This window comes from Hibiscus syriacus, unplaced genomic scaffold (genome assembly GCF_006381635.1).
Source record: "Hibiscus syriacus cultivar Baekdansim isolate YM2019G1 unplaced genomic scaffold, ASM638163v2 tig00012076_pilon, whole genome shotgun sequence".
NCBI lineage: Eukaryota > Viridiplantae > Streptophyta > Magnoliopsida > Malvales > Malvaceae > Hibiscus > Hibiscus syriacus.
The window spans coordinates 16315-30195 of record NW_024062263.1 but is presented as its reverse complement, the minus strand read 5'-3'; the positions used below and the strand labels follow the sequence as shown (position 1 = coordinate 30195).

Below are 13881 nucleotides of genomic sequence, written 5' to 3'. Positions count from 1 at the left end.
ACCACCACGCACACTGCCGACGGCGTGTACGGCGGCATCCGGGACCCATTTCACCGGCCGATTATTTACAATTCAATTATTACCTCAATTTCATCTAAAACCAATCCAATATTATACTAAAACCTAGCCAAACTATCACCACAACAGATCGGTAACTTACCTAACGGCGGATCGACGACGACACATCAACGCTGAACAAAATCGATCGGGTTTTACTCGTACGACACCGGTGAGTGCAGTGGAGGCGGCAGTGAGGTGAAACAACGTCGGATGCGGTCGAAAACGTCGAAGATTCACTCGGCGATGGGGTTTTTAAAGGCTTTTATCTCTACCAACCTAATTAAAACCTAAATAATTTTAGAGTGGGCACCTTTAATAAAATAATTCGAATTTGATGAAAAATATGTGTCCACCTTAGATTATATAAATCCACCACTTACATAAACACGAAAATTTAAAGACATTTATCTCTACCAACCTTACTAAACCTCACTCACATTCTGCAAAATTCTTATCTACTCTACCTCACATGTACCTATCGAACCAAATATATAACTGGCCTTTGGATAGATATAACGTGAATGTCAACTATAAAAAAAACTAGAAATATTAAGAAAACATGTTTTATTAATTGTAAAGATATTATATTTTAATAATTGTGGATAATATATATAACTGTATTTTATTGTCAATATAACCATGTATATATATATATATATATATATATATATATCAGCGCATCCATGATAAAGTGATTTACACATCTATAATCTTTATATATCTTACGTATTGAAATATATTAGATTATTATATCTGCTTTTTTTGTATATCATCACCATTGACGTATGCCGAAATAATTGATAACGATATTGTTTTTGTCCCCTAAATAAATAATTAAAATTAGTCACTTATGATATTAACTTTTTAGTATTACTAAATTTGAATTTGTTTGAACCTGATTAAAAAATAAATAATCAAAATTAGTCACGTATGACGAAGACAAAAAATAATGATATGAAAATCTTGGGATTCAATGACAAAAATGTAACATTTACTAATATAAATAACCGAAATTTAATAAATCAGTAACAAGCGATTATAAATGTACTTTTTTTCTAAATCAATGATTAAAAGTGAATAAAACTAAAACAATAGTGATTATTTGAATAATTTATCCTGAAATTAAATTAAATTAAATTAAAAAAAAACAAATAGAATAGAATAGGAAATTTAGCACTGAGCAGCTGTGTAATTAGTATAAATCTCAAACTAAAAAGTACAATTAATTTAGTATACAGTATGAAGCAGGGGACAATTGATCACGCGTTGAGATATTCATTCCTAAACCCTTAGCATCTCATTTACTTGTTTATTAATAATTAATACATAAATGTTCAATAAAATAATCTAATATTTCAGTTTTTTTTTTTTTTGAAAGAGGTGTTTTGTATGATTAATAGTCAGATCATACCAAAACAAGACATTGAGACGGCCCTGATATTTCAATCTCCACCATTTCTATTAGACATAATATCAAAATAACCCCTAATATTTCTAAAAAAAATTATTATTTTATCTCATATTTATTTTTTAGAATATTTTGATCTTCAATATTTTATTTTGAGGAAAGAAAAGGTCATTTTATGATAGAAATCATTAGTTAACAGACGATTAATGCTTTAAAATAGAGATTTTACCCTAAAATGGAAGGTTGGATGCCAAAATACTCCAGAATAAAAGAATAAAGATTAAAGTGATTATTTAATTATATGTTATGAGCCTTTTTGCCCGAAAATGAGATGTGGAGGCCATGATGATCCAAAAAAAAAAAGAATATAGATTAAAATGATCATTTTGATAAATATTGGGGTTAATTTTGATATTATGAATTTCTATTAATTTTATGACTTTTTTTTTTTGGTGTACTTTTCAATGTCTTCGTCAACAATTAATTTATGACTAAGCCACGCGTCGCTTTTCAAAGTCGGGAATTATCGGGATGAGCTGGCAAAGCAATGGGACCCATGTGAACCAGGTGTTTAAGCTGTCGAGTGAGGCTCATACTTCATTATTTTACGACGTCGCTTTCGGGAAGTACGACGTGCAAGCCATGTCTCGCTCATGTCATAACGCCACGTCAGACGGGAGACTTGATGAACCAATTGGGTGTAACCAATCATTTAAACCGTTAATTAAGTAATTAATTAAGTACTTAGATTCTGCTAATTGCTTGTTTGAATGTTATCATCGGATTATTATATGAAGTATGCCACGTAAGAGTAAAAATATTAAATTAGAATGAAAATTTATAAACCGTCAATTTAAAATAAGGTAAACTACATCATTCATCACTTAACTTTACTCTTTCTCCTATTTCACTCATTATACTTTCAATTTTTTCAATTTACTCACTGAGCTTTTGAATTGCTCATGTTTTGTCACTCTAAATTATTTTATTATTATTTTGATATGAATTGATGTTTTTATTATTATTTAATATAAAATAATTTAAAATACAAAATTAAAACTAGATGGTAGTCCTCCACTATTCATCTTCATTAAACGCCACCGTCGACGGTCGTAGATGGTTGTCATTTGGTCTCAGATTTCATCGGCTACTTCATCTTGACCCTCTGAGTCCAAATTCAACCTCCATTTTGTCGGAACATGCTATGAATCCATCAAAAAGTGAGGAAATTGAAATGTCGACGACCGTAGATGGTGGTAGTTCGATCACAGATTTCATGAGTTCGAATTTGAGCTCCATTTGATCGGAACATGTTCTGAAGCCCATGAATTGGAGATTGAAAGTGAGAAAACTAAAATTTTTAGTCTATATTCATGGGTTTTGGGACATTTTTCGGTGAAACAACCATCAGATTCGGACTCGGCGTGTCAAAACGAGTCTCTCAGTACTATTTAGGATCAAATGGTTGCCGATTTCGAATTTTGATGGTGGTCGACAGTGACGAGAAAGGGCGATGATATATTTTTAAATTTAATAATAATAAAATATTATTTTATTATTTATTTTATTATTTTTATATTTAACAATAATACAAATGTCACGTCATAGAATAATAATAATAATAATAAAATAATTTGTTGCGACCAAAACATGAGCAATTCAAAAGTTCGATGAATAAATTAAAAAAATTAAAAGTACAGTAAGTGAAATAGAAAAGAGAGTAAAGTTCAGTGATGAATGATGTAATTTACCATTTAAAAATGTTGAATATTAAATTTTTATTCTGCCAACATAGACTAATTTTAAAATCAAATATTGAATTTTACATTAAAAATAATGATGGATAAGTGCTAGAAATATTAATGAAATTAAACAAGCATCGTTTTGATCATAAACGCAATGGAATTTTATTGAAACTTTCAATGTCCATAATCTTACTAAAATCATAAACATGATAGCCTCAACATGTTCATTCTTTAATTTCAACGTTAATCAAATGCGTGTATTTTTTTTTTCTCCTTTCGGTCATAAGGTTTCATCCTGACTAATCCGGATTAATTCGAGTCGTACACTTAGTTTTGATTGGTGAATCTCTCAGCAGGGATTTTCTATCTACACAAAGATTCGAACTTAAGACATACTTAAACGAAATCAAATTAATTACCACTTGAACCACCCCAATTGATAAAATGCGTGTATTTACATACAGCATAAGTCAACTAATCTCTATGGCATTCATCATTATGAGGATTTAAAAAAGTGGCGAGGAAAAGGAAAAGAAAAAAAACTAATTGATGTATATGTTAATCAGATAGGATAATGACAGTTAATTTATATTATTTTATTGTTTACATTCGAGTAATTCTAGTAGCAGATTCATAAACATTTGTTAAGATTGACATATATATATTTATAGTATAAAACTTTTATACAAAGTGAGTATAAATAAAATTTTAAGTAGACACAATCAATAAAATTTTTAAATTTTACGATCGACACTCGTCGACCCTAGAAACAAGTTACGCTTACCATTGAGTAATTTGATATGTTCAATTTAATTTAGTGTTAAAAATTAATTCGAACTCAAATATAAATAATAATATTTAGTAGGTAAAATAGCTTATTCAAGTTTAATAGACTTTTAGTAAGTAAAATCTGATCGGTTCTAAATCAAGTTTATAACAGTTTGAGGGGATTATAAAGTAATATGATTAAAATGATTTTTAACATTTGCAACACGTACATACCAAATTTTAAGATTTTTAAAGAAAACAATCATTCATTTTAACACTAAAATCACATGATATATACTTTATTTTTTTATTCATGCAATGGATTTATCGTCCATCATCAAAATGGTCTCGTTTTTTTTTTCATTTTTCATATTCTATGGATTGTAAATCATTTTTTTTAAATAATTCCTACTTAGTGGTAGGGAAGAGGAATTTTCCTTCTAATGAGTATTAAACTCATAATTTAAAAAATAAAACGTCATCCGAAAATTTTTAACCATTTACTCTAGAAATTGTTAACAATTGCAAATCAAGTAGTTTATGCTAATATAAGTATTAAGTTAATATGAATCCTCATTGATATGTTTATTTCTGATTTATTTGTTTTCTATAGTTTTGAATCTTTATTTCGAAGTAAGATAGTAATTTTTGTTGATTTTTCATTCTTTGAAATCAACTTCATGTACTTGATTTTTTCTATTTTTATTTTAATAATGAATATCATTTTAGTTGTGTAAAAAAGTAATTAGTCCCGAACATTGAGGATGATGTCATTGGTCACAATCTAGATATTTCGATATCTAAGAAAAGAAATAGATTAAAATAATTGTTTTATATATTTACACCGTTGAAAGCCATTCGATAAATAGAATAAGTATATAAATAGTCATCTGATTATAACATTATATTTTATTGAGTCTATTAATTATTAAAAATTATAAAATATTTTTTAATTATAAAATGATGTTTTATTGAGTCTTTTAACTATTAAAAGATACAAAATAATCATCTAACTATTCATATATTTTAGACTCGACTTTTTCTATTAAAAATTTGACAACAGTATGAGCTAAACATTAATATGTTATTTTAGATATGATAGAATCATATTTTAATGATGTCTACTAGCACAACTGTTGCTTTCAAGTATTAGCTCGATGATATAATGTAAATAGAGAGTTTATCTACAAAATACAACTCAAACAATTATGAGATCAAATTTTATTGTATCTCAATCAATAGGTTAACGTCCACTTCAGACGGCTGTCAATTTTTTAACGAAGAAGGATGAGTTTGGAATATATGAATAGTCGAATGACTATTTTTTATCTTTTAATAGTTGGAAGATTCAACAAAGCATCACCCTATAACCAGGAGATCATATTTCAACTTTTAATCATTAGAGGACTCAACAAATTAGCACCCTATAATCGGGGACTATTTGTGTACTTATATATCAAAATTCAAAATAGTTTTTTTTATAATTTTTCAATTTTATTTCAAAATTTCATTATTCTTTTGTTCTAAATTATATATATTTTTAATCTTTTACTAACATGATATATAAAACAAAATAATAATTCAGTGGTAAAAAAGTCGAGATCTAATTAATTTGAATAAAAGTTGAATTTATTTAAAAAAATAAAACGATAAGATGTTAAGAAAATGATAAAACATATAAACGTTAGCAAAAGATGCAGTTATATTTAAATTATTTTTTTAATAATTTAGGATAATTATAAGATAATATTATTTTGTAATATTTATTTAACTATCACCAATAAACACACCTTACAAACATAAATATTCGTATCAATCTTAAAAGAGAATAACACTCTTGTAACCATACTCCACTCTCCTCCATGTTTGTACTTTTTCTAACCAATCGACCAAAATCTAAAAGTTGTTTAAACCATATATCTTCTTTCAAAGCAGATAATTGTAGAATTTAGATCCATTTTCCCACAACAGCGATAATATTGATATTATTACACTTTTTTTTTAATAGATGTTATTATACTTGAACATAGCTTTAGGAGTTAAATTTGGGGCAATTTCTCCAGTATCAAAATCTATCCTTTTACAATTAAAATTCTGCAATCATAACTAAAAAAATATTGGTCTTGGGTCACACAACTAACAATCGCATCATCAAATTTGAACTGGTACACAAGGACGGGACAAAGGAAAATCTATTATTTTTAATCAACTTTTTTAATCTAGACTTACATCATTGTTGTTAGGGCAAACCCGAGTTGATGTGTGCCCCATCACATCTGGTGAAGAAAATAAATTAGAAGAATGAAGATGGAAAAAGATACGTAATTTAGTCAAGGATGTGATCAGAATGGATTTCACCAAAAATATCAGGACATGAATCCCATTTCCCTTCATCCCTAGCCTCCCAGTATCCACCAATATATCCGTATGAATCACTGTCTTTATCCTTTGCAAACCACCTTGGCTTCCAACCTCTCTCTTGCATGTTCCGTGCCTGATTCCCATTCATAAAAAATATCCACTCAGACCAAATACCAACCTATAATACAGTTATTGGCTAAATCAAGTGAAATTGATATTATCAGAGTTCAGGGAGAACTGTCTAAATGGTGGGGCGAACCATTGGAATCCAAGTAAATATATGAGTTGAAATCTGACAAAACATATGTTCTTTCATAGAATACATTCTCGTGCTGCTTTAGTTTTATATACAGCTCAGTATTGTAAGATTTTAGAACTCGATATCATCCAATTCTATAGTGCATGATCAAACTGTACTTTTGAATACATGACTTGGTTATACCAACTACTCATGGTTCATGCTCTTAGTACATTATTGGCATTTTCTGGTTAGTTTAAAAAAACCTTGAAACGTTTGTGTAATTAAGTCTTACCCTTTACATGTTCTATAGTGCATCATCACCAGCGTAGAACAATGCATAAAAGAAAAAATAATGCTTACCTGTCGTTGCCGCTGCTCCAACCGCAACTTCTCTGAATTTGCCATTTCATACTCCCCTTTTTCCAGATGCCTTTGATCAGGTCTCAGCCTTGAATCTGTAGGAGGCAACTTTTCCTGAATGCATCAAGGAGATTAAAATCAATATCCCAATTATTGCTAGCAGTTCTGAGAATTGATGTCTAGATAGTGCATCAGTTTCAAAATCATTCTATTTAATTCTTATAGATTTGAATTGATGCAAATTAATTCCATCTTTAGTGACCAAGAAGCTTCATTACCAAAAATCAAACTATTAGAAACTAGAAGCACCCAAGGGAGGTGTCCTTCATATGTAATGTTGTAATTAAGGATTTGTTAGATATGTGTTTATATATATGCATATGTATATTAACAAGTATATTACGAATGCAAAAGAAATTACTTAGTCCAAAATGGAATTTCACATCACCCATTTAATGCATTATTAGATGGCTGCCTAGTTCATAATCCAATCAAAAATATTATACCAATCACCTTCAGACCAGGAGTGAGCTCATTCAATGTGATGGCAAATCGTGTTAAGTTATATCTAGTTGGGTATTTAGAATGCTTGCTCCGCTTCCAAAGCAGACGGGATTCTGCTAAAGAGTCTAGTCCTTTTCCTTTCGCAGAACAATCTCCATTCACATGATGCATGCTTTCATCCCATTTTCCAAATAACGTAGCCACCGACTTTCCATGCCTATCTTGAACTACACCATGTACCTGAAATGCAATAAGTTTTATAAACTGATAAATGCCAAAGATGGTTAAAAAGAGGATAATAGAACAAACAAAATTCAATTAAAATGAGTTGATATAATTTAGTAAATTGATTATTTTTTAGGATGATGAAAGATCACCTGGTGAGGGTTTCTATCAATGATAGATTGCTCCTTAAATTTCAGCTTACATGAATATTCACGATTCCCCTCTATTCGCATAGTACCATAGTGATCACAGTACAACTTTCCCAGTATGAGATTGTATATTGATGTTGTCACCTTGAAAAGGATTTTAAAGTTGGTTACAACACGAATACATACACATATTCGTTCTTTAAATTTTGGACTTATACCTTACTCCACTTGAACACTTCACCATCATCAAATTCCAAGGTCAACACACCAACAGGATCAAGCTGAATTGAGCGACCCCAAAACTTGCTCTTTAAATTGCTATCACCCCAAAATTTCCATCCTGTACCCTGACAATGACATGCTACAATCATAGGATGATGACTGACCTGACACCAAAAACGGATATTGATCAAACTTCATAAGATAACAGAAAAGCAGAAACAAATAAGGATAAAGAAATAACTCTAGAAAAAACATATAACAAGCAGCATGCTTTACTGTTCTTGGTACCCTAAATATGATAGAGGGATGTACATAGAAGCCTATTAATGTTCATTTATTAACACCTAAATGAATAAGTTAATATTTAAGATCGTCTATTAACTCCACTCATAAGTGTGCTGGCTTCCTTCACACCCTATATATTTGCTCTACTGTGGTTCCATCCAAGACAAGGTCTTTGATGTAGCCGGTTTTTAGATGAGAATTAAGACCAAAAATGAAAAGGGAATCAACAGAAGAAGAAACAAGGAGAGGCAAGCAAAAAAGGGAAATCCTCAATCGGCCTTTCTGTGAACCAAAGGATCAATAATACACTAGACATGCAGAGGTTATGCAGTACAGCAACTTTGACATCAGGCCTAGTAAACTTGTTTCAATTTCATATCATTTTACTAACCAGGTAAAATGAAGTCAATAAATCGTGCTAAGTCAAAATTAAGGACAATATTTTTATGTTTGAGATATACACCACAAAAATATATTGGTAATTAAAAACCAACCGTATATGTATAATAATTTAAGTTCAGTTCTATGAACATTGAATTTGATAAAGCAACACTCTAAGTAAGCCTGGTGAGCCGGGACTATTCTTCAGTCAAAGATTGGACCTTTAAAGCAAGATTAATAATGCTTTAAATTTTGAATAATGATGTTGTGCAAATGCAGAAAAACAAAAAAGTAGAAAACAAGGATAGACTATCTTGAGTCTGGAAAAACCTTCTCTGAGAAGAAGCGTACACCTTTATCTGGGAAGTCAGCCTCATATGTTTCCCCTAATAATGGATTAAAGGGTTTGCATATTCTCCCTTCTGTTGAAGAATATCCGGACACGGCAAATGCAGCAACATTAAGAATTCTCATGAGGTTGTTCCCCTGCAAGTTTTTGAGGGAAAATTATAAATTTAAGGGGAATCTGGCCAAAGATCCAGATTGTCAACTTTTATGATGGGGAAAATTAGGTAAAGCCTCCGTATAATCTTTACATTAAAGAAGAAAGTGATGTGATGATAGATAAAATAGATGTGTTAGAAAATTTCATTTTTCAACCAATGCTCTGTTATCTAAAATAAAACATGTGGAGTTCAAAGACTCACCCTTTTCCCCCATTCATATGCACGATCAAGCAGATATGAATACTCCAGATCCTCGAAACACTTTTGAAGAGAAGAGAGAGGCTCGTTAAAGTAAACAGGAAGACAAACTTTTGTAAGGTCTTTTCCAATATTATCTTTGATCATTGACCAAAGACTTACCCCTTTCTCCTTTTCAATTGGGTCAGGTAACTGTTTTCGCCTTTTAATGCAAGGAAAGTTACTTCCAACTGATTTGATGTAAGGATCGATGTCGTCTTCGGAATCAGCAGCATTATTACCTTTATCATCAGAAGATAAAGATGATGTCCAGAGATCAGATCCATTACTTTTGAAAGAACTCGATGACAAAAAGTCACGAGTGTCAAAGAAAGTATGATCATCTTCATCAGTTTCTTCTTCTGCAGCATCAACTCTTTCATTATCATCATCCGTGTCAGTTACACTTCCTTCTGAGTGAGAATTTGAACAAAGAGAAGGGAAAAAAGTTAACCAAAGAAAACAATGACATGAAAACAGTTAACAACAACGATTGAATGAACATGAATCAAAGAATAACATAAGCAATTTCTATAACTAAGAATTAGCTGTATAACTATTTTAATAAGTCATCTCTAGAACAGTACAAGCATGAGCTGTAGCACAATGGTCATGACTCCCATAACAGAGGAAAGACTATAGATCATGTCTAAATCAGCTCCTGCCTATCTGGCAGTCCATCTGAAGCATAAAAAGGGAATGAGAAATGCACAAGGGACAAAGAGCCAAGAATAATAACTTCAAATTGATGGAAAGAATATTAAACTTATTAGACGGAGAAACTAACACGCAATGAAAAAGATAAGGCAGAGACATGAATCAACTAATCATTTGACAACTTAAAAAGAGAGCCCTTTATTTGAATTCAGATTGGAAGGTGCAGTTTCCCGGCCATCCAGACAACTATGCACTGTCTCAAGGTAATACACGAACCTCTAGTTAACAAGCATTATAAGTTGTCTACAAATAAGTACAGGTAATACTCAGGCACATGACTAATAGAATGAGGAAAAATCCCTTGACTGTTAGCAAGTTGTAAGTATTGAATATTAACATCAACCACATATCCCAGCACATAAGAAACAGTTGATCATAAATTAAGGAAGCAACTGTTGTAATATATAGTTTCAATGCCTAAAATCTTACCACTAGACTTGTCTTGCCTTATCATAGAAGAAGTCCCTAGATCATTCAACTTATTTTGGCTCTCATTAACCACTGTATTCTCCAGATCAACCTTTTCTGTCTACAAAATAAAGTGAAAACACCAAATTCTGAGTTAAAAATTACTAAGATAAGAATTAAAAACTTTGTTGACAGAAAATAAGTAACATTCACTTTAAAGGTAACAAATAAACAAATAAAACAGAATAGCAGATAATGGCTGCAAGAACCTCAACATGCATGTTACCGCAATATCAAAGGTAAAAAGAAAATCAATAGACACAAAGTACAATGAAACTCAACAAATTTAAGGTGTAGCATAAGCCACACAACTAGCAGGGCTCCTGAAATTTTAATGTACAGCCAACCCAAGGCAAAAGCTACTCATATAACGACATGCTCATGAATATACCAACTTCTTGCAGTGTTGTAACTCTCTTAACAGACAATTGCACTGCATCCATTTCAAACAGAAGATGGCCAACTATAGGCCGTAAAACTACAGGATGTAGATGAAGCAAAAGAGGACAGTTAGTCCTCCTTGCAATGCCAAGTTCATAACAAACTAGCAAGACTTAAATTTTAGTACAGAAATAACTAAAGGCCAAAGCTGACGTTAGTAAGCTTCCAATTAACTTAAGTCGCATATTTCAACTACCAAGAAGGGATCAACTATTTTCAAAAGAAGAAGAAGAAGAAGGACTGAACTACATCTTTTAATGAACAAGATGGTAGTGAAACTAAACCATAAAGGTTTCTCATCCATCGGCTCCATTTGGCCCCAAATACACCATCAAATTTTGGGGGGGGGGGGGGGAAGAGAGAGAAAAGAAAAGTCTTTTACTGAAAAAAAAGGTGTACCTCAAAACAAGTACACTTGCAAGAGAGTCAAAAAGAAGAGAAAGCATGTTGAGCATAAGTAATTTAAGTAAGCTACTTTGCATGTACATATTGATATTCTCAAGGAAAACCCACATAAAAAGGACACTCCATAAAAGAGAAAACAACTCCCTCCCCAACACCCCAAAAAAAAAAAACCAAACAGAAATATGACAATTATACATGTTTTATGTGTCCTTAGATTAATGTATATCAACTGCTAGTAAAGGAATTTTAAAATTTTACCAGTTTGAAGGAAAACTTCTCATTACGCCACACACCTCTAATTTGCTTCATCCAATCAAATAACCTACCAATATATCACTGAACCAACCACCAGCACAACTGCTACTGTCAACACCATCAATGCCATCATCAAGATTGCTACTACAACCAATGTCTCACTGCTACTGACCTTTATTTTATCTCTAATTAACCACAATACCACCAATGTTTTAGTAACTAAAACAGACTCCTCTCAACTTCTATACCAGAGTATTAGCAAGAGGCTTCATAATTATGTTATCAGAAAGGCTTCAGAATTATAGCTCAACTTCACATGAGATAAGTAAGAAAACTAAACCCCCCATTTATAAAACAAAATTTCATCAAAATATTCCTTCATGTGAAATTCAATAAACACCAATCACAAAGATGCACGAATATATCTAAAAAATACACCTTTCATAATTTCTACAAAAAAAAAAGGGAGTCGATGCATTTGTTCTGAAACAACCAATCAACGTTCATCATAATTCTTATAACACATACCTCTAACTGACGCAGGGTGTCAATGAGAAGACTTTGTTTCTGTTTAAGCAACAACAGATGGTTCTGCAATGCCGAGAATTCACTCTTCATAATCTGTTCGCTATCTTGGATAGCCATTTCGTTGACCTTTCCTGCATCAGCCGTTGCCTCACTTCTCTGTTGAAACCGCCACATTGTCCATCGGAACCATGAGCTCACTATTTGACATCCTGGGGAACATATCTTTAACCGTCTGAAGCGACTCCACCCAAGCAACCCGATCGTCCCGCGTCTCGGCTCGTAAATGGAGTCTCTTCGTTCCAGTGAAGATTGAGAATCTCTTATCATCTGATCTGCTTTCCCTTATAGAAGAAACCTGAGAAAAAGATCAAGAATTGAAAAATCAAATTTTATTAATTTGATTTTTCCTCATTAATTCATTATTTTTCTTTATTCTAACCTTTAGGTGGACTTCACCAAAGGGTTTGCGACGGTTTAAGGAATGTCGAGAAATGGAATTGCGATGGCGAGAGATAATACGGAGAGACTCTTCACCGATAACTTTGGATCTTCTTTCTGTTTCTTGGCTAACAACAATCTTATCAGGTCCGTGGATTTTATAGTATGATAAAACTCCATCTTGCAAAACGAACCATCTCGGTTTCCAACCTTTCCCGTAATTCACCCATTTGTAAAGCACTCCTGATATTCCATTCCCTACGATGTCGTTTATCTTCACATCCGCTTGCGGCGGAGGAGCCGAAGTCAGAGCCGCAGTAACATCTCTTCCCAACGATGTCCCATTTCTCTGCCTCATCCGATTCAAATCCACGCTACTACTACGGCGATGTTGATTGTTCTGATTTTGATTGGACTGGCACATGACTTGGGCCGTGGATCTTACCGAGTTGGATCTGAAGGAAGGACCGGAAGAGGAATTAGATTTTACGGTTGTTGCAGGAAGATGAGGAGGAGGCATGGCGGTGATGACGTTGTCGGGTAAAGTTTTGACTGGGGAATGATCAGATACGGTTGAAATACAACAAAAAGGATGCATAGAATTAAAAAAATGCTTTTTCAATTGGATGAAAGAATTGGAAGACTCTGTTAATGACGACGTCTGGCGTCAAGCGGAGCACGGTGGTTGCAGTTAAAATTTTATGGAACTGATTTTTCTTCTTCTTGGATTGACGCTTTTCAAAGATTTCGTTTTCTTTTATGTAGAACAATTTGCAGAGACGGTTACAAAATGACGGAATAAAAAACGGTGGCGTTTGGAGCAAATAAATGGCCGTCGGCGTGATGTGTTGGGCGGAGTTTTCCGTGAGAGAAAAGAAATCCGGTGAGGTTGGATACTGATTTGGTTTGAGTAAAGACTCTTTCCGAGTAACGATTTAACTTAAATTGTGGATTTTTAAGGAGCTAAAGTTAAGATAAAATTAAATTTTGTAATTTGTATATTCTCTACGTATTTATTATCTTTTATTATTTTTTAATAATTTAAGTGATTATAAAGTATTATCTTTATAGAATTTTTTTTTAATAGTTGATAATATATACATCCCATACAATTGTTTAAACTTAAGAAGAATAACGTTTTTTTTTGTCACTAAAGCATTTATTGAATTATTTTATC

The 13881-nt window shown here is 32.1% G+C and overlaps 1 pseudogene; it reads right to left on the bottom strand.

The window, feature by feature from the left end:
* Positions 1–6159: 6159 nt before the first annotated feature.
* On the bottom strand, positions 6160–13659 carry LOC120205031 (annotated as a pseudogene).
* Positions 13660–13881: the final 222 nt, after the last annotated feature.